At 43.5% G+C, this 18,762-nt stretch overlaps 1 protein-coding gene across 1 annotated transcript in view; it reads right to left on the reverse strand.

Annotated features, from left to right (window-relative positions):
• Positions 1-9,799: 9,799 nt before the first annotated feature.
• LOC124619597 (DNA excision repair protein ERCC-1) overlaps positions 9,800-18,762 on the reverse strand; it is a 118,972-nt gene continuing 110,009 nt past the window's right edge. Inside the window, exon 6 of the mRNA XM_047146103.1 lies at positions 9,800-10,042. The gene's annotated coding sequence lies outside the window, so the exon portion shown is untranslated. The remainder of the gene's footprint in view (positions 10,043-18,762) is intronic.

An 18,762-nucleotide genomic window follows, 5' to 3' on the forward strand; every position in this document is an offset into this window, starting at 1 on the left:
TTGAACCAAGGACCTTTTTTTCCGCAGCTGCTCAAGCTAACCACGGGACCACGGCGCTCCTGAGCTCACATTCTCCTTGATGCTGCATATCTTGCACATGGACTACTCAGTTTGTATACTTTGCTTATTTTTTTCATAGTTCCACACAACTTCTTCCTGTTTTCTCGATTGATCTGTGTACAGTTTTTCAAGGCATATCCACTGTGCCAACTTATAACTAAATCTGACGGGGGTGCGATGGGGAGGTTCCCTTGTGAGAAACGTACGAACACTTCGACTGAAATGTGCGGGAGCTCCATCGTGCATGAACCACATATTGTGTCGTACTTGTAAAGGCACATGTTATAGCAGCACAGGTAGAGTATCCCGTATGAAGTCATGATAACGTGCTCCATTGAGCGTAGGTGGAAGAACATGGAGCCCAATCAAGACATCACCAACAATGCCTGCCCAAACGTTCACAGAAAATCTGTGTTGATGACGTGATTGCACAACTGCGTGCGGATTCTCGTCAGCCCACACATGTTGATTGTGAAAATTTACAATTTGATCACGTTGGAATGAAGCCTCATCCTTAAAGAGAACATTTGCACTGAAATGAGGATTGACACATTGTTGGATGAACCATTCGCAGAAGTGTACCCGTGGAGGCCAATCAGCTGCTGATAGTGCCTGCACACGCTTTACATGGTACGGAAACAACTGGTTCTCCCGTAGCACTCTCCATACATTGACGTGGTCAACGTTACCTTGTAAAGCAGCAACTTCTCTGACGCTGACATTAGGGTTATCGTCAACTGCACGAAGAACTGCCTCGTCCATTGCAGGTGTCCTCGTCGTTCTAGGTCTTCCCCAGTCGCGAGTCATAGGCTGGAATGTTCCGTGCTCCCTAAGACGCCGACCAATTGCTTCGAACGTCTTCCTGTCGGGACACCTTCGTTCTGGAAACCTGTCTCGATACAAACGTACCGCGCCACGGCTATTGCCCCGTGCTAATCCATACATCAAATGGGCATCTGCCAACTCCGCATTTGTAAACATTGCACTGACTGCAAAACCACGTTCTTGATGAACACTAACCTGTTGATGCTACGTACTGATGTGCTTGATGCTAGTACTGTAGAGCAATGAGTCGCATGTCAACACAAGCACCGAAGTCAACATTACCTTCCTTCAATTGGGCCAACTGGCGGTGAATCGAGGAAGTACAGTACATACTGACGAAACTAAAATGAGCTCTAACATGGAAATTAAGCGTTTCCAGACACATGTCCACATAACATCTTTTCTTTATTTGTGTGTGAGGAATGTTTCCTGAAAGTTTGGCGGTGCCTTTTTGTAACACCCTGTATATTGTTGAGGCAGTGCATCGTCAAATTTGGGTGGCGTACGAACGTTACAAAAATTATGGAAGTGACAAGTGTGCTTATCAGAATTCACGGAACTTACGCGACCAAGAACTGCTCCCCATTGCAAAGGTCCTTCCACCTCCAACGGAATAGTTACTCGTCTATAAAAGACCATGGCGGCACTGTCTGCCAAGCACTTCCTACACGGCTGTCATTGTAAACTTAAAACGAGCAAGGACAAGGATTACTGGGCAAGCGAGCTGGAGCTACCATTGACACACATTCTACCTCAGCCAACATCCAATGCGTTCTCCTAAGCAATTGTCCGCGATACCCCTACTAAGTTTCCTGGGCTACAGTGATGTCAGGCAAACACACTTTACCAATTTTTCCCTTTTTGTAAATATAGAGTCCTACATGGGTTCCTCCAACAGAGACAATTACATAACAACACTCAGATAACCTTTTACTCAGCTTAACTCTTACATTACGTAATTTTCTGATGGACTTTTTTCCTTCCCTGAGTTGACACTCTGACTGGTGGCTGGTGGGAGCGACAAAAAAAGCATTACCATTTACTTCCTGACGTGCAGTCAGATCACACTATCAAAGACATATTTAATGCTGTGACACTACCTGACTTTTAGAAATCTTTGTCTGCTGAAAAATTTCCAGATATGAAGAAATTTGCTGGGAAAATGTTCTATATATATATGGGTTTACACATATTTGTGAGCAAAGGTTTTCTTGCTCGAAGATCAACAAGAGTAAATATAAGCTCCTAGATGGTCTTTGATGGGTATTAACTTGCAGGCTGTGATGAGAATCTCAACAAGCAATATCACTACTGAATTTTTAAAAAATTGTAAAAAAAAAGGTGATAGGATGCATTTATCTCATTAAACTGATTCTAAAATGAAATGTCCTTGTAGCTATAAATGATATGAAAGCAATTCAACAAATAAAGTAATTAAAACTGCCACTATTATCTGTTGATTTTTATGGTACAATTTACATTTTTTTCTGAAATGCGAAAGTTAACTAATGAAAGTAATCATTTTAAAAGGTGCGGCTTTCTGCTGACTTCCACTTCCACAAAGCGGCCCGTCATCCAAAACAATTTCCTCTCCCTGTCTTACACGATTATTTCCCCATTATGATTTTGGTAGAAGTCACAGTGATACTTACAGCTCGTGTGTTTTCTCCTTCGTCTGCTTCTGTCCTGTCATATGAGGTCCCTGATCTAGACGAGTCCTTCATATTTAATAGGTCAGCTGATCCTCAGCCTGAAGCCTCATTGTGAACTCAAACGTTCCCCGTGACAATCGAGTGCACCATTTTTAGTATGTAGTGTACAGTCACAGGTTTGAATACTGACGACCTTTGGTGAAATTGGTACGAAGGCAGACATGCAGAGGAGAAGCAAAAAGTTACATGTGAATGTTGGATAACTAGAATTAACAGCCGTCAGTGGTTTAGATACAGTAGCGAGACATTGGGTCTAGGATGAATAGTGTGTATCGTAACGAACGTGACCGAGGATGAATAGGCTGCTGACAGCTCGGGACAGGCAGGGATTATTCGAACGTCAAACGAAGCTGAGATTTCACGAGTTGCACGAGAACTTAACCAACCCATCCAGCAATATGACGCACCTTTCGCCATAAATTTTTACTTCACATAGGCGTGACTCGGTTGGATACGAAGCAAGGTGTTTGAGATGTGACACTTCTTGTGTAAATGAACTCGAATCCACAACCTTGCTTTTCGGGGGTAGTGCTCTTATCTACTGAGCTATACACGTAACTTACTAACCTTCTGTCTAAAGTTCACAGAAGCTCTTCTATATACTTCACTGAACTAACACTCACGGAAGAAGCGATATTACATAGAATCGCGTAGTCACATGGGAATTCATTCTGGAAAGTTCCCATCCAGCAGGTAACTACCCTTTGAGAGATAAAATGTAATTTTCTGAGAGGTAAAACCAAAAGAGTACCATTGTGTTTCGGTCACAAAATTAAAAGTACTTTTGAAAGATCATTACTATTACCATTATTTCGTACGACTGTAATACTAGTTACATACGTTACCAAAAATTACGTCTTTATTCCAAACACTAACATTAATGCATGACAATGTTTTCCAGGTTTCAGCCTGTGAAACGAATGTGCGAACATCTACCTCAAGTAGTTCAACCATTACATACATACTTTGTACTTTGTTCCACGCATCTGTGACAGTAAAATTGAGACACATGCACCACATAAGGTTAAATGTTTCCTGAAAACTCCTTCTCGAGTTGTAGGTAGTTCCCGCAAGTGACCATTAATTGTTTCATTATTCACTTCGTCACAGTAAATGAACTAACTGACAGGACAACAGTAATTATATAACGGCTATTACATTGCTCTATGGCCTACACTGCATTATTATTATTATTAGTAGTAGTAGTAGTAGTAGTAGTAGTAATAGTATTAATTTTAGTAGTAGTCGTCGTAGTAGTAGTAGTAATAGTGGTCAGACACAAAGCATTGGTAGCTTGAAGTCTTCCTGTTTACAGGTAAGGAATCGTTTAAAACCAATGGGCCTAAATATAGTTCGCACATTTTCAGTCGGTTGATACTGAATGGGGGTGCAGGATGTGCGTAAAGCAAGTGTCGCTAGGGAGAGGAGTGGCGGGCAGAAAGCATGTTTAGCAACAAGGGTCTACCCTCAGTGTGAACAGTTAGCTTGCTTTTCGGAGAAGGTGGTTTATGTAACAGTCGCACTGCATTGAGAATTGTTTATCATTCTGTAAAACAAACTGTCACAAATAAGCCATAGCAATTGTCTCATGGTTTAATAAAACATCTGCAAAAGCTTAACATCACTTATCCTTCATCATATTAAAAATGTATGTGCCCACACAAGATTCTTATTTCTTGATGTAATAATTTACCAACAGCCGTATGTATTGCAGAAATTTATTTTATGAACTTATGTGCTACCAGTTTCGGCATTACATTGATGCCATCTTCAGGCCCCTTTTATCGCTAATATTGCGACAGCTATTTGTCGTACCACACATAATACGACCTAGGCTACACATTTGTAACTTACGTATTCTGACACAGTTATGCCACATTTTCTTGTACTTTAATCTATTTTATTATTTACTTATATTAGTTAATTACTTAAAATTCCACTGGACATATGATTGTTTGCAGTACATTTGATTGTTGTGTTGCATGGCCTATTACAACTGTGTGGTACGGATTTATGAATAATAGCGTATACATATGTTCGAGTAAAACAGTGAAAACTTTTAACAACAGAATGACATAGGCAGAAGCATATTTGCCCTAATGTTACAGATAGTTTTAATGATATACAATATGTCTTTTTGAGACACTTATATAGCTAACATGATACCTGTCAATTGTTAATGTGTGTTCTATATTTTTTATAATAGTACAGTTGTTCTACTCATTGCACACGGACCTGAAGATGGCATCAATGTAATGCCGAAACTGGTAGCGCATAAGAAGTTCATAAAATAAATTACTACAATGCATACGGCTCTTGGTAAATTATTGCACCAAGAAATACTTGCCAGCCATTCTCCTACAGTCCATAATGGATCAACAAAGACAAAATTCTTAAGTTTAGTTGGGAACTGATACTAAACGTGGTGGAGGAGAGGGGGGTGTACTAGCTAATATCTGATTGCCCTCAGAGGTAAAGATCTCAGAAAGCTTGGAAAAAACTGCACTAGACAGTAGCTAAGGTATTTGACAGCAATATCCTTCCTTCCACGAGTGTTAGTCCAGGAAGTTATGCTGGAGACCTTCTGTGAAATTTGGACATTAAGAGGAAGGTACTGGTGAAAGTAAAGCTGCGCGGGTGGATCGTGAGACGTTCGTGGATAGCTCAGTAGGTAAGAGCATTTTTGGAAGATGGTCTGAATCTGCCGACAAGTTCCAAAATAGTGCACCATCCGCTCCAGAGTGAAAGACACGTTCTGGAGTTTAAGGTGTCTCTTCTGACGACGTCAAGTTGACGTTATGCACAGTAAAAAATTTTAAACAACAAGTTATCCGTGTAGAGAAGTTGTATTAGTCATTCTATGATTTGCATGCTATCGTAAGAAGAGCAAGTGACTTAAACAAAGTTCTACGACACTGATCGATACGCTGCAGCTTCAAGAGAAACTTTCCTTTTAACCTGTGCGTGTTCGATTAAGGAAAGAATGTTCGTTTAAGGAAGGAAGAATTCTGGGATTAAAGAAGGAAAACTTTGAGCTATGAAGATTGATGCTCTCTCCCTGTCCACATACGCTTTAACATCTTAGATGCAGCGTAGCCTTGGGTCGTATGTATATTATTGTATAGATTGCTCCAAAACTTGCAGCTAAAACGGAGACCGCGAAGGAAAACGTTTAGTATTACATATTGTTACAACCGATATACTCGATATGTCTCACCAAGGACTGAACGCGAAGACAAAGTTACGTGGCGCAATGCATTCATCGCTAATCTCTTTTCCAGCGCAAAGTTGGAAGCAACTGAAAAGAGCGCAGATGACTCTCGTATGTAAGAAGGATAAGAGTGAACCCGCAAATTAACAGACCAATATCCTTAACATCAATGTGCTATAGCATTCTTGGGCATATCTAAGTTCGAATTTAGTAAATTTACCTGAGAGAGAAAATTTCTATCCACAAATCAACACGGATTTACGAAGCCTCGTTCGTGCCAAACTCAGCTTGCCCTTTCCATGCACTGTACCCTGTTAGCCACGGATGAGGGTAACAGGCAAATTCCATACTCCTACATTTACGGAAAGCTTTCGACGCAGAGCCACAATGCTGAGTGTTAACAAAGATCCGAGCATGTCAGAATAGAATGCCTCGATGTATTCCTCTGATCCGACCTGGGAGGGAACCCAAACATTCGAGCACTACTTAAGAATCGGTAGTTTTCTGTACGTTGTCTCCTTTGTAGACGAGATAAAATTCTCGCGGTAAGCCGAAGGGACTGTTCGGCTTTCCTGCAACGGACGTCACTCGTTCCATTTCCCATCGCTAGGTATCAACCGGCGTCACTGTGTCAAGCAGTACACCGCTAACACTGTATTCTATCTTAATAGGACTCTTTTTCCTGATCATCTGAATTCATTTACATTTTACCACATTTAGAACAAGCTGCCGTTCATCACACCAAACAGAAATACTAAGTCACCCTGTATCCTACTACAGTTACTTAAAGGCCACACTTTTCCGTCTAGAACACCGTCATGAACAAGCAGTCGCAGATTGCTGTTCACCGTATACGTTGGAGCGTTTGTGTAAAGAAGGAACAAAGTGGTTCTGTCACACGTCTCTAGGACACTCGTAATAATATCTTTATCTCCAATGAATACTCGCCGTGCAGGACAATATATTGGATTCTATTACTTACAAAGTCTTCGAGCCACTCACATATATTAGAACCTATTCTGACATGAAACTTCCTCCAGATTAAAACTGTGTGCCGGACCAAGACTCGAACTCGGGACCTTTGCCTTTCGCGGGCAAGTGCTCTACCAACTGAGCTACCCAAACACGACTCACGCCCCGCCCTCACAGCTCTAGTTCTGCCAGTACCTCGTCTCCTACTTTCCAAACTTTACAGAAGCTCTCCTGCGAACCTTGCAGAACTAGCACTCCTGAAAGAAAGGATATTGCGGAGACATGGCCGTGAGGACGGGGCGTGAGTCGTGCGTGGGTAGCTCAGTTGGTAGAGCACTTGCCCGCGAAAGGCAAAGGTCCCGAGTTCGAGTCTCGGGCCGGCACACAGTTTTAATCTGCCAGAAAGTTTCATATCAGCGCACACTCCGCTGCGGGGTGAAAATCTCATTCTGGAAACATTACCCAGGCTGTGGCTAAGCCATGCCTCCGCAATATCCTTTCTTTCAGGAGTGCTAGTTCTGCAAGGTTCGCAGGAGAGCTTCTGTAAAGTTTGGAAGGTAGGAGACGAGGTACTGGCAGAAGTAAAGCTGTGAGGACGGGGCGTGAGTCGTGCTTCGGTAGCTCAATTGGTCGAGCATTTGCCCGCGAATGGCAAAGGTCCCGAGTTCGAGTCTCGGTCCGACACACAGTTGTAATCTGCCAGGAAGTTTCATATCAGCGCACACTACGCTGCAGAGTGAAAATCTCATTCTGGAAACACTGTTGATGTTGATCCACCCGTCGGATGGGGACGTTAAACTAGGCGGCTGCCTTGGTGTTGTTCGAGAGGACTAGGCTATGTGTCGGTACCAGGTTCCATTGCTCCCTTCTCTCACCATCATCATCATCATCATCATCATCATCATCATCATCATAAGCATAACTCATACAACACTACATTAAACACGCACCTATTACTCTCACCTACTCTCCACAATTATACATACGGCACGTCTCATATTTCCTCAAGGAAAGTGGCCGACGTGTGCGGTAGAACACGCTTTCCTATACGTAGCTGAAATCACTCGGTTAGATATCCCAGGCAAGAATGCCGTACGACATTTACATTATTTACGTCTTTCCTGCCGACGGATCGCTGGGTCCTAATCTTCCATACCTAGCACGTAATTGTATTTCATGGGGCAGCGTCCATCGATTCTTTCAAGTTTCACTTTTTGTGTGGCGTAATTAGTGTAACGTCTACATTAACAACGCTTGAAGATCAGCTGTCGCGACCGCGTTTCAACTGATAAAGTGCTGAGAAGAAATGGTCTACGCAACCTGCATAAAATCGTCGCTGAAAAAATACTGTAAATCGCGGGCCACGTTCTAAGCATGAAAGATGGAAGAATTCCCAAATCAGCAGTTTTGTGGAAACCAACGGACATGTACAGACGTAGAGGAAGACCTCGTAACAGCTGGTTCAAATGGCTCTGAGCACTATGCGACTTAACTTCTGAGGTCATCAGTCGCCTAGAACTTAGAACTAATTAAACCTAACTAACCTAAGGACATCACACACATCCATGCCCGAGGCAGGATTCGAACCTGCGACCGTAGCGGTCACGCGGTTCCAGACTGAAGCGCCTTTAACCGCACGGCCACATCGGCCGGTGTAACAGTTGGAAACGAACTTTGGCAAAGGATGGACATGAAACTGGAAGGAATCTGCAAACATGGGAGCTGATCGAGGTCGCTGGAAGAATCTTGTTCCCGATGCGATACCTAGCATTGGAGTAACTACGTCTATCTACGCAAATCTACTCCATTTGCCAGCTTACAAACAACGCATATGAACTTTGGCAAAGGATGGACATGAAACTGGGAGGAATCTGCAAACATGGGAGCTGATCGAGGTCGCTGGAAGAATCTTGTTCCCGATGCGATACCTAGCATTGGAGTAACTACGTCTATCTACGTAAATCTACTCCATTTGCCAGCTTACAAACAACGCATATGAACTTCGTTAATGTCTAAAAAAACAATAATAATGAATCATTTACAGTGTAAAAATATCACGCACATTTATTTTTATGAACAATAATAACTTTACAAGTTAAAACCATGGATATAAAATTACTAATACCAATTGTATTTCGACACAGTTCCATTTTAGTTAATCACGAGAGTCACAATCCATTGAATTCCCTATCAATCGTAAATTAGGTATTGCACAAAAAATTACTCTTTGAAAAAATTACTCTTTGAATAAAATTACTCGGCAAATGACTTTGGTTTCTTCTCAAACACTGAAAATCTTTTACTAACAACGCAACTTCAAATTACAACGATTTGTAAGACTAGAAAATAAGAAAGAGAATCAGGAGAACGTAAATAACAATAGATTTCTCCCCCTTCCCCCTTTTATCTCTGACATTCTCAGTATCACTACTTCATTACCTGTTGAATTTACCCTAGACACATCAGAAATGTACGAATTTCTTCCGCATTCAGTGCACTTAACAAGACATTTACTTGCGTACGTCAATAAACACTGTGCAGTATCTGTTGAGAGGTGATTATAACCTAACTGAGAGACGCAGAGCAAAACAAGCCTTTGACGCTACCGTATCACACCTTCGGGGAGCCACTGACTCTTCTTTTATACAGGTGCTGCTGTGAGGGAGTATTATGCATAAGGCAGCTCCCTCCATACACTGAACCGCACGGCTCCTGTCCTGCGTCACCAAATAAATAATCCCTCGTCGACAGGTCCTTTTGACCGCTAGGGACGCCCCAGCTAACATCAAAAGCCACCTGCACCTCCTTTCTCTGCACTGGCACCTGGCTGACAAGCCCCAAAACTTGCCCCTGCCAGAAGAAACACGACTACTAAGACTACGTTTTCCAAGTCCCCGTTACTCACCAAGATCCTTACAGAAATAAACACTCGTACATCCGGGCATAAAATTACCATAAATTACTGGAATCAGTGATATTATATGTTACAAACCAAAAAGCACTGAAACACAGGGAAAACTCCTTTCAAGCGCTCCGTGCAAGAAACTGTACTTCATCACTAAAATCACAATTAAAAAGACTGCTTCAGGAAAACAAAGCCACTTTCCATATGACAAATCTTAATTACAAACAATTTAAATTTCCAAAATAATACAACAATAACATTTTTCTCCCACTGCCAATGTCCATCTTGGTTTCACTTTTGTCAGAGCCAAGAGTCCATCTTGCTGTGTGCGAACACTCGTTTTCCGTGGCAGTCCACCTAAAATGAAAAGAAACACAATTTTAGACCTCTGACCGAACAATAATAAGGAAAATATTACACATTCTGTGTTGTACCCAAGTTCATTACTAAAGGATGGAAGCATAACATTTCACTTCCAACAATCAGGAGCTTGCGTATTATAAAAATGGCCAATATAATCCTTTCGCCATTTCGTGACAACGGTATTAAAACTGAAAACAGATCATTACTTAACTATTCGAAACCAACGCCAACATCTGAACACATTGCTCGTGGAAGGCAGTCTGCAGGAATGTCACAAAAGTTACTACATGCAATTAAATGAAGTGTTTATTTTTTTTCATTTAAGATTGTAATACGAACGACATACAGGCTGCACATAACGCCCCATTACCATTTCAAAATTTCACAGCTTGGAAAATATTTGAGAAAGGGCGCAATGGTTTGTTGTAAAACGTTTAGCACCTCTCAGTTTTTATTCTATTGCATTAGAATTTCAATATGTGGCCCATTCTCCGTTAGTAGAATATCAAGGCGACATTCGAGTTCTGCCCATGTACGGGTCAGCATGGCAGCATCAATAGTTATGATTGTTTCACTGATTCGTGCACGAAGGGTAGCAATGTCACTGACTGGTGTTGTGTACACGCGTTCTGTGGAGAGACCCACAAAAAGAAGTCTAACGGCGTGGCACTGCGAGAGCGCTGGGGCTGTGCGAATGGATCATCACGACCCAACCATCTCTCAAGAAATATGTCCTCTAGCACATCCACCACGTTCAGACACCAATGAAACCGGCTGAGGTGGTGCAATGGTTAGCACATTGGACTCGCATTCGGGAGCACGACGGTTCAAATCCGCATCCGGTCATCCAGATCTACGTTTTCCGTGATTTCCCTACATCGCTTCAAGCAAATGCTGTCAGGGTTCCTCCGAGCCACAGTCCGTAGGTAGCGGTCATCAACTACAGTAGTAGCCCGTGGCCGGCCTCAGCGAGGCATGTCATCGACAGTCCCTGTTTCTCTGTATCTCCTCCACGTCCGAACAACATTGCTTTGGTTCACACCGAGGCGTCTGGACACCTCCCTTGTTGAGAGCCCTTCCTTTGAAAGGGTACGGCCGACTTCCTTCCCCAACCTTCCCTAATCGTTCCACCAAATCAACCAACCAACCAACCCCAATGTGGACGAGCACCATCACGCTGGAAGTTGATAGAAGGCTGCAACTTTTCGATCTGTGGTAGCCCAGAACTGTTCGATAATATCCAGGTAGATACTCCCAGTTATGGTTGTCTTTACGAAGGGAAATGGGGCTATCACACTGCCGTGTATCAGCCCAAAGCAAACATTAAACTTCAGGCTGTCACGCATGTGTTCACGTGTGCTGTGTGGGTTTATGGAGCCCGAAATCCAAATGTTGTGGCGATTCACATGTCCAGAAATGTGGACAAATGGGGATGCACACACTGAAAATCGGGCGTAATAGGTGAAAAAAAAACACACCTTTGAGAGCTGCTAAACGTTTTACAACAAACTCTCTGTTCAAAAAATGGCTCTGAGCACTATGGGACTTAACATCTATGGTCATCAGTCCCATAGAACTTAGAACTACTTAAACCTAACTAAGCTAAGGACATCACACAACACCCAGTCATCACGAGGCAGAGAAAATCCCTGACCCCACCGGGAATCGAACCCGGGAACCCGGGCGTGGGAAGCGAGAACGCTACCGCACGACCACGAGCTGCGGACAAGATTCTCTGTCTCTAATGGTTTCCAAGTTATGATTTTTTAAAACGATAGCTGGAATTTATGGACAGCCTGTAGATTCTTTGCGGGGGGAAAAGGATATATAGAAAAGGGACAAAATCATAAGTCAAGAATGTGGAGAAACTTTGCAAGAGCTGTGCGGATTTTTATAGAGAACTGAGTATAGTGTTTGCGTAAAACTTATATTATCAGTTAGAAGTGCCGTGTTAATGAGTACCACATTCCTTTACAAATTTACTTTCTATCTTAACAATGGTTGTTACACCAGATACTGTTTTAATAGGATAGAAGATGTATTTTGGCTATGTACACACACCAAAAAAGTTTTGCATCACCCCTGTTTCCAGAACTCCTGAAGATGGACGTTGACTGTGGATACTGTATCACAGACACAGTCATTTGACTGCTCAGAGATATTACTAAACCCGCCCAAAGATGTAAACAACCATGCATGAGCAGCGCGTATTAGACTGAGTGGGTCCGACAGTCGATCAGTTCCAGTCATTCCACCAGGAAGAAGGTACGTGGCTCGTGTTGTCTGTAGTTCACCCATGCCTGGACGGTCAATACCGCGGTTCGATCGCGTCTGCATTGTTATTTTGTGCCAGGAAGGGCTCTCCTCAACAAGGGAAGTGTCCAGGCGTCTCGGAGTGAACCAAAGCGACGTTTTCGGACATGGAGGAGATACAGAGAGACAGGAACTGTCGATGACATGCCTCGCTCAGGCCGCCCAAGGGCTACTACTGCAGTGGACGACCGCTGTCTACGGATTATGGCTCGGAGGAACCCTGACAGCAACGCCACCATGTTGAATAATGCTTTTCGGGAAGACACAGGACGTCGTGTTACGACTCAAACTGTGCGCAATATGCTACATGATGCGCAACTTCACTCCCGATGTCCACGGCGAGGTCCATCTTTGCAACCACGACACCATGCAGTGCGGTTCAGGTGGGCTCAACAACATGCCGAATGGACCGCTCTGGATCGGCATCACATTTTCTTCACCGATGAGTGTCGCTATGCGTTCAACCAGACAATCGTCAGAGACGTGTTTGGAGGCAACCCGGTCAGGCTGAACGCCTTAGACACACTGTCCAGCGAGTGCAGCTAGGTGGAGGTTCCCTGCTGTTTTGCGGTGGCATTATGTGGGGCCGACGTACGCCGCTGTTGGTCATGGAAGGCGCCGTATGGCTGGACGATAAGTGAATGCCACCCTCCAACCGATAGTCAACCACATCAGCAGCATATTAGCGAGACATTCGTCTTCATGGACGACAATTCGCACCCCATCGTGGACATCTTGTTAATGACTTCCTTCAGGATAACGACAGCGCCCGACTAGGGCGGCCAACATGTTCTCCAAATATGAACCCTATCGAACATGCCTGAGATATATTGAAAAGGACTGTTTATGGACGACTTGACCCACCAACCACTCTGAGGGATCTACGCCGAATCGCCATTGAGGTACGGTACAATCTGGACCAAGAGTGCCTTGATGAACTTGTGGATAGTATGCCACGACGGATACAGGTATGCATCAATGCAGGAGGACGTGCTACTGAGTATTAGAGATACTGGACCACCACCTCTGAAGGCCTCGCTCTATAGTGGTACAACATGCAATGTGTGGTTTTCATGAGCAATAAAAAGGGCGGAAATGATGTTTATGTTGATCTCTATTCCAATTTTCTGTACCAATTTGGGAACTCTCGGAATCGAGGTGATGCAAACTTTATTTCATGTGTGTATATGGTCTCCCAACGTACACAGCACTCACTCGAGAGTTTCAGCACGCACACGTCTGCTGTAATAACTGGGATTTTTCACAGAATATAGAAACGACTCTTCCGTAAAAGCATCAGTTAAGGCAATAATATAGTGATTCCAAACCTGGGTATAGTTTACCCCGTGAGGGGTAAAATGAAATTTTCTGCAGAGTAAAAACAAAAGTGTTCATCTTGTTTCGGCCACGAAACTAAGTTACCAATAATAAAAGCTTTTTAATACTGCCATTAACATGTGACACAATGTGGTGGAGGTTATAGCCTATGAAACGAATTTACAAACATCTTCTTTCTCACATAGTCCATCCACTTGCACACACAGTTTACGCTTTGCACCATTCATTATCACAATAAAATTGAAACACAGAAATACATATGCTTCAATAGCTAATGAAAACCACTTCTCCGATTTGTAGATAATTACCACAATGGACCAAAAATTGCTTGATCATTCACTTCGCAACAAAGAAAGGCACTAATTGACAGCACAACAAAACTCACTATGTTATGGCTAGTACATTGCTGTAGGGCCCATACTATACTATATTGTTGTTGCTGTTGTTATTGGTGTTGTTCGTGGCAGTAGTCATACACAAGGCACTGGCAGTCTGAAATCTTCCAATTTCTGCCAGTTCAGGAACACGAAGTCCAGCAATCAAAGCGATTTAATGCTTTGTAACGAGTGTCTACCCTCAATCTGGACAGTTAGCGTTCTTTTCTGAGAAGGCGTTGTTGGTAACACTCGCAATGCACTGAGAATTTTCTCATCATTCTATATATAAAAAAAGTTGTTAGAAATAAGCATCACCATTTGTCTCATTGGCTGATTAGATCGTGGTTTAATAAAACACCTACAACAACTAAATATCATTTATCTTTCGACATTAAAAAATATATGTTCGAAGAAACTTAATTTTCATACTAAAGTTTAGTTAGGTGCGAATGTTGATGGTGGTGGGTGGTGCTAGCTTACATATGACTGCGCTTGGTGTTAATGGTCTCCCACGGAAACGATCACCAAATCGAATTCATATCTTAAGAAGGAAAAAAGTACGGTACAAAGGTATCGGCCCGAGCAATCGGTCCCGCTAGAAAGTCTGGACCGTAACTCTGACAGTACGCAGTTATGACCTTCGGCAAGTACAGCTTTTAAACTTACGCGTGCACCGTTTGTCACTCAATCCACCCTGCTGCGGTCGATTAACGCCCGACGCGAATTGCTGCATATTGGAGTGAATAAGAGGTTTGAGAAATACTGTTTTGACGTTTGTGTAACATGCATTGTTCATTGTGTCAAACTGCGCGATTTCTAAACTGTAACTGGTCCCAGAGATTTATTTTCTTTGAACGGAAATGCAGTGTGTATGAACGAAACGAATTATAGTGTCATTAAAGAAGTAGCGTAGCGCTATTCAACTATTAACATTGCTGTTGTGCGTTATCGTTTTTGAATATGAAGGCACTGTTAAAATGAAGCATATTTGCAGGAGATGCGCTATTCTTCAATGTGATTGACATGGTTAAATTGTAAAACGAAAATCATTAACTTCATTTCATAATAATTCTTCCGATGCCCACATTTATTCATTTTGACTTTGAGGGATCTTTAGAACGTCAATACGAGAATACTGTTAAAGTAACATTGAATGTATGTGTGTGTCAGATTGACTCATTAAGTATTCTTTTTTTGCGTAAAGTGCCGTGTTCTCGAACAATATTTCAAAACACCTTGGGCAGATGTGTCTACCTTCCCCCTCCAGTTCCCTCACCTTCAACATACAGCGGATACGAGAGCTCTGTACAGTTCTTCGTGCTATGGCATTTGACGGCGGAGCGGGTCGGAGCGAGTGACAAACAGTGTGCGCGATTCTTTCAGAACATTATAACTGCGTACTTTTAGAACAAAGTCCTAAACTATCAATTGGCAGCCCTGATATCTCACATGTGTGCTGTTTTCTACTTAAAATATGAGATAGAGTTGGTGTTTCGCTGTCAAAAAGGCTGGCAAACACCGCTCTAGCCTATGGTGTAACTGAGGAAGAATAGCTGTGAATATTAACAATATCATACGGCGCAACTTTTTCTCAGGTAGGTTGCTGAAACCGCTAATCTGAGATCCTGATAAGTAATCTCTGTTCAGGGGGAACGTATTACATCTGTTAAGTAGGCTGTTTACGTTTCTATGTTCGTAACGCCACGTAGCGCTCTGTATGAAAATCACTGACCGTGCTGTGTGCAGTCTGAGGCTGGTCGGCATTGTTGCAATATTCGCTATTGTAGTGTTGGGCAGGGATCTGAACAGCGCGTAGCGTTGCGCAGTTGGAGGTGTGTCGCCAGCAATGGTGGATGTGGGGAGAGAGATGGCGGAGTTTTGAGAGCGGATGATCTGGACATGTGTCCATCAGAGACAGTAAATTTGTAAGACTGGATGTCATGAACTGATTATATATATATTATGACTTTTGAACACTATTAAGTTGTTTGCTCTCTATCAAAATCTTTCATTTGCTAACTATGCCTATCAGTAGTTAGTGCCTTCAGTAGTTAGAATCATTTATACAGCTGCAGTATTGGCGCACGCTGTATTGCAGTAGTACGAGTAAGGAAGATTTTTGTGAGGTAAGTGATTCATGAAAGGTATAGGTTATTGTCCGTCAGGGCCATTCTTTTGTAGGGATTTTTGAAAGTCAGATTGCGTTGCGCTAAAAATATTGTGTGTCAGTTTAAGCACAGTCATTTATAATTTTTCTGAGGGGACGTTCCACATCCACTGCGTTGACATACACCGAGATGAAAAAGTCGTGGGGTACCACCTAATATCGTGTATGGTATGCCTCCTTGTGCCAGGCATAGTAGCAACTCAACGTAGCATAAACTCAACAAGTTGCTGGAAGCTCACCTGCAGGAATATTGAGCCATGTACCTCTATAGCAGCCCATAATTACGAAAGAGTTTCCGGTGAAGGATTTTTGCACGAACTGACCTCCCCATTATGTCCCATAAATGTTCGATGCGATTCATGTCGGGCCATCTGGCAGCCCAAACCATTCTCTCGAACGTTCCAGTATGTTCTGGCGTGGTGCACAGCCATCCATAAAAATTCCACTGTTGTCTGGGAACACGAAATCCATGAACGGCTGCAAATGGTCGCCAAGTAGCCAAACATAACCATTTCCAATCAATGATCGATTGTGTTGGACAAGAGGACCCAGTCCATTCGATCTAAACAAAATCCAGACCATTATGGAGCCAACACCAGATTGCACAGTGCCTTGTTCACAACTTGGGTCCATGGCTTTCTATGGTATGCGCCACACTGGAACTCTACCATCAACTCTTACCAGCAGAAACTGGGATTCACCCGACCAGGCCACAATTGTCCTGTCGTCTAGGGTCCAACCGATATGTTTACAAGCCCAAGGGAGTCGCTGCAGGCGATATCGTGCTGTTAGCAAAGGCACTTGCGTCGCCCGTCAACGCCACATTTCGCCGCACTGTCCTAACAGATATGTTCGTCGTATGTCACACATAGATTTCTGCGGTTACTTCACGTAGTGTTACTTGTCTCTTAGCACAGACAACTCTACACATACACTGCTGCTCTTGGGCGTTAAGTGAAGGCTGTCGGCCACTGCGTTGTCCGTACTATTCTCGGCACGCTCTTGACCCTGTGGATCTCAGAATACTGAATTCCCAAACAGTTTCCGAAATGGAATGACTCATGCTTCTAGCTCCAGCTACCATTCTGCGTTGAAAGTCAGTTAACCACTGTCGTGCAGCCATAATCACATCGGAAACCTTTTCAAGTGAATCACCTGAGTAAAAATTACAACTCCGCTAATTCGCTGCTCTTTTATGTCTTGTGTAGCGACACTAACGCCATATTATGTGCATATCGCTATCCCACGACTTTCGTCACCTGAGTATGGTTCACTAGGCAACATAATACACTGAAGCGTCAACGAAACTGATATAGGCATGTGTATTCAAATTCAGAGATATGTAAACAGGCAGAACGTGGCGCTGCGGTCGGCAACGGATATATAAGGCAACAAGTGTCTGGCGCAGTTGCTACATCTGTTACTGCTGCTACAATGGCAGGTTATCAAGATTTAAGTGAGATTGGACATCGTGTTATAGGTGGTGCACGAGCGACGGGACACACAGCATCTAAGAGGTAGCGGTGAAATCGGGTTTTCCCATACGACCATTTCAGGAACGTACCGTGAATATCAGGAATCCGGTAAAACGTCAAATCTCCTACACTGCGGCCGGAAAAAAGTTCTGGAAGAACGGGACCAACGACGACTGAAGAGAATCCGTTCAACGTGACAGAAGTGCAGCCTTTCCCCAAATTGCTGCAGATTACAATGCTGGACAATCATCAAGTGTCAGCGTGCGAACCATTCAACGATATGGGCCTTCAGAGCCATAGGCCCTCTCGTGTACCCTTGGTGACTGCATGACAGAAAGCTTTAAGCCTCGCCTTGGCCCGTCGACGCCGACGTTGGGCTGTTGATGACTGGAAACATGTTTCCTGGTCGGACGAATCTCGTTTCAAATTGTATCGAGCAGATGGACGTGTACAGGTATAGAGACAACCTCATGAATCCGTGGACCTTACATGTCACCTGAGGACTGTTCAAGCTGCTGAAGGATCTGTAATGGTGTAGGGCGTGTGCAGCTGGAGTAATATGGGGCCCCTGATACGTTTAGATACAGCTCTGACAGGTGACACGTACGTAAGCGTCCTGTCTGATCACTTGCATCCATTCATGTCCACTGAGCACTCCGACGGACTTGGGCAATTCCAGCAGGACAATGCGACACCCCATATGTCCAGAATTGCTACAGAGTGGCTCCGGAACGCTCTTCTGGGTTTAAACACTTCCGCTGGCCACCAAACTCCCCAGACGTGGCCGCGCGGTCTGGGGCGAATTGTCACGGCCCGCGCGGCTGCCCCGTCGGAGGTTCGAGTCCTCCCTCGGGCATGCGTGTGTCTGTTGTCCTTAGTGTAAGTTAGATTAAGTAGTGCGTAAGCTTAGGAACCGATGACCTCAGCAGTTTTATCCCATAAGACCTTCCAAATTTTTCCCCAGACATGGACATTATTGACCATATCTGGGATGCCTTGCAACGTTCTGTTCAGAGGAGATCTCCACCCCCTTGTACTCTTTCT

The sequence above is a fragment of the Schistocerca americana genome, chromosome 1 (assembly GCF_021461395.2).
Source record: "Schistocerca americana isolate TAMUIC-IGC-003095 chromosome 1, iqSchAmer2.1, whole genome shotgun sequence".
NCBI classification, from domain to species: Eukaryota; Metazoa; Arthropoda; class Insecta; order Orthoptera; family Acrididae; genus Schistocerca; species Schistocerca americana.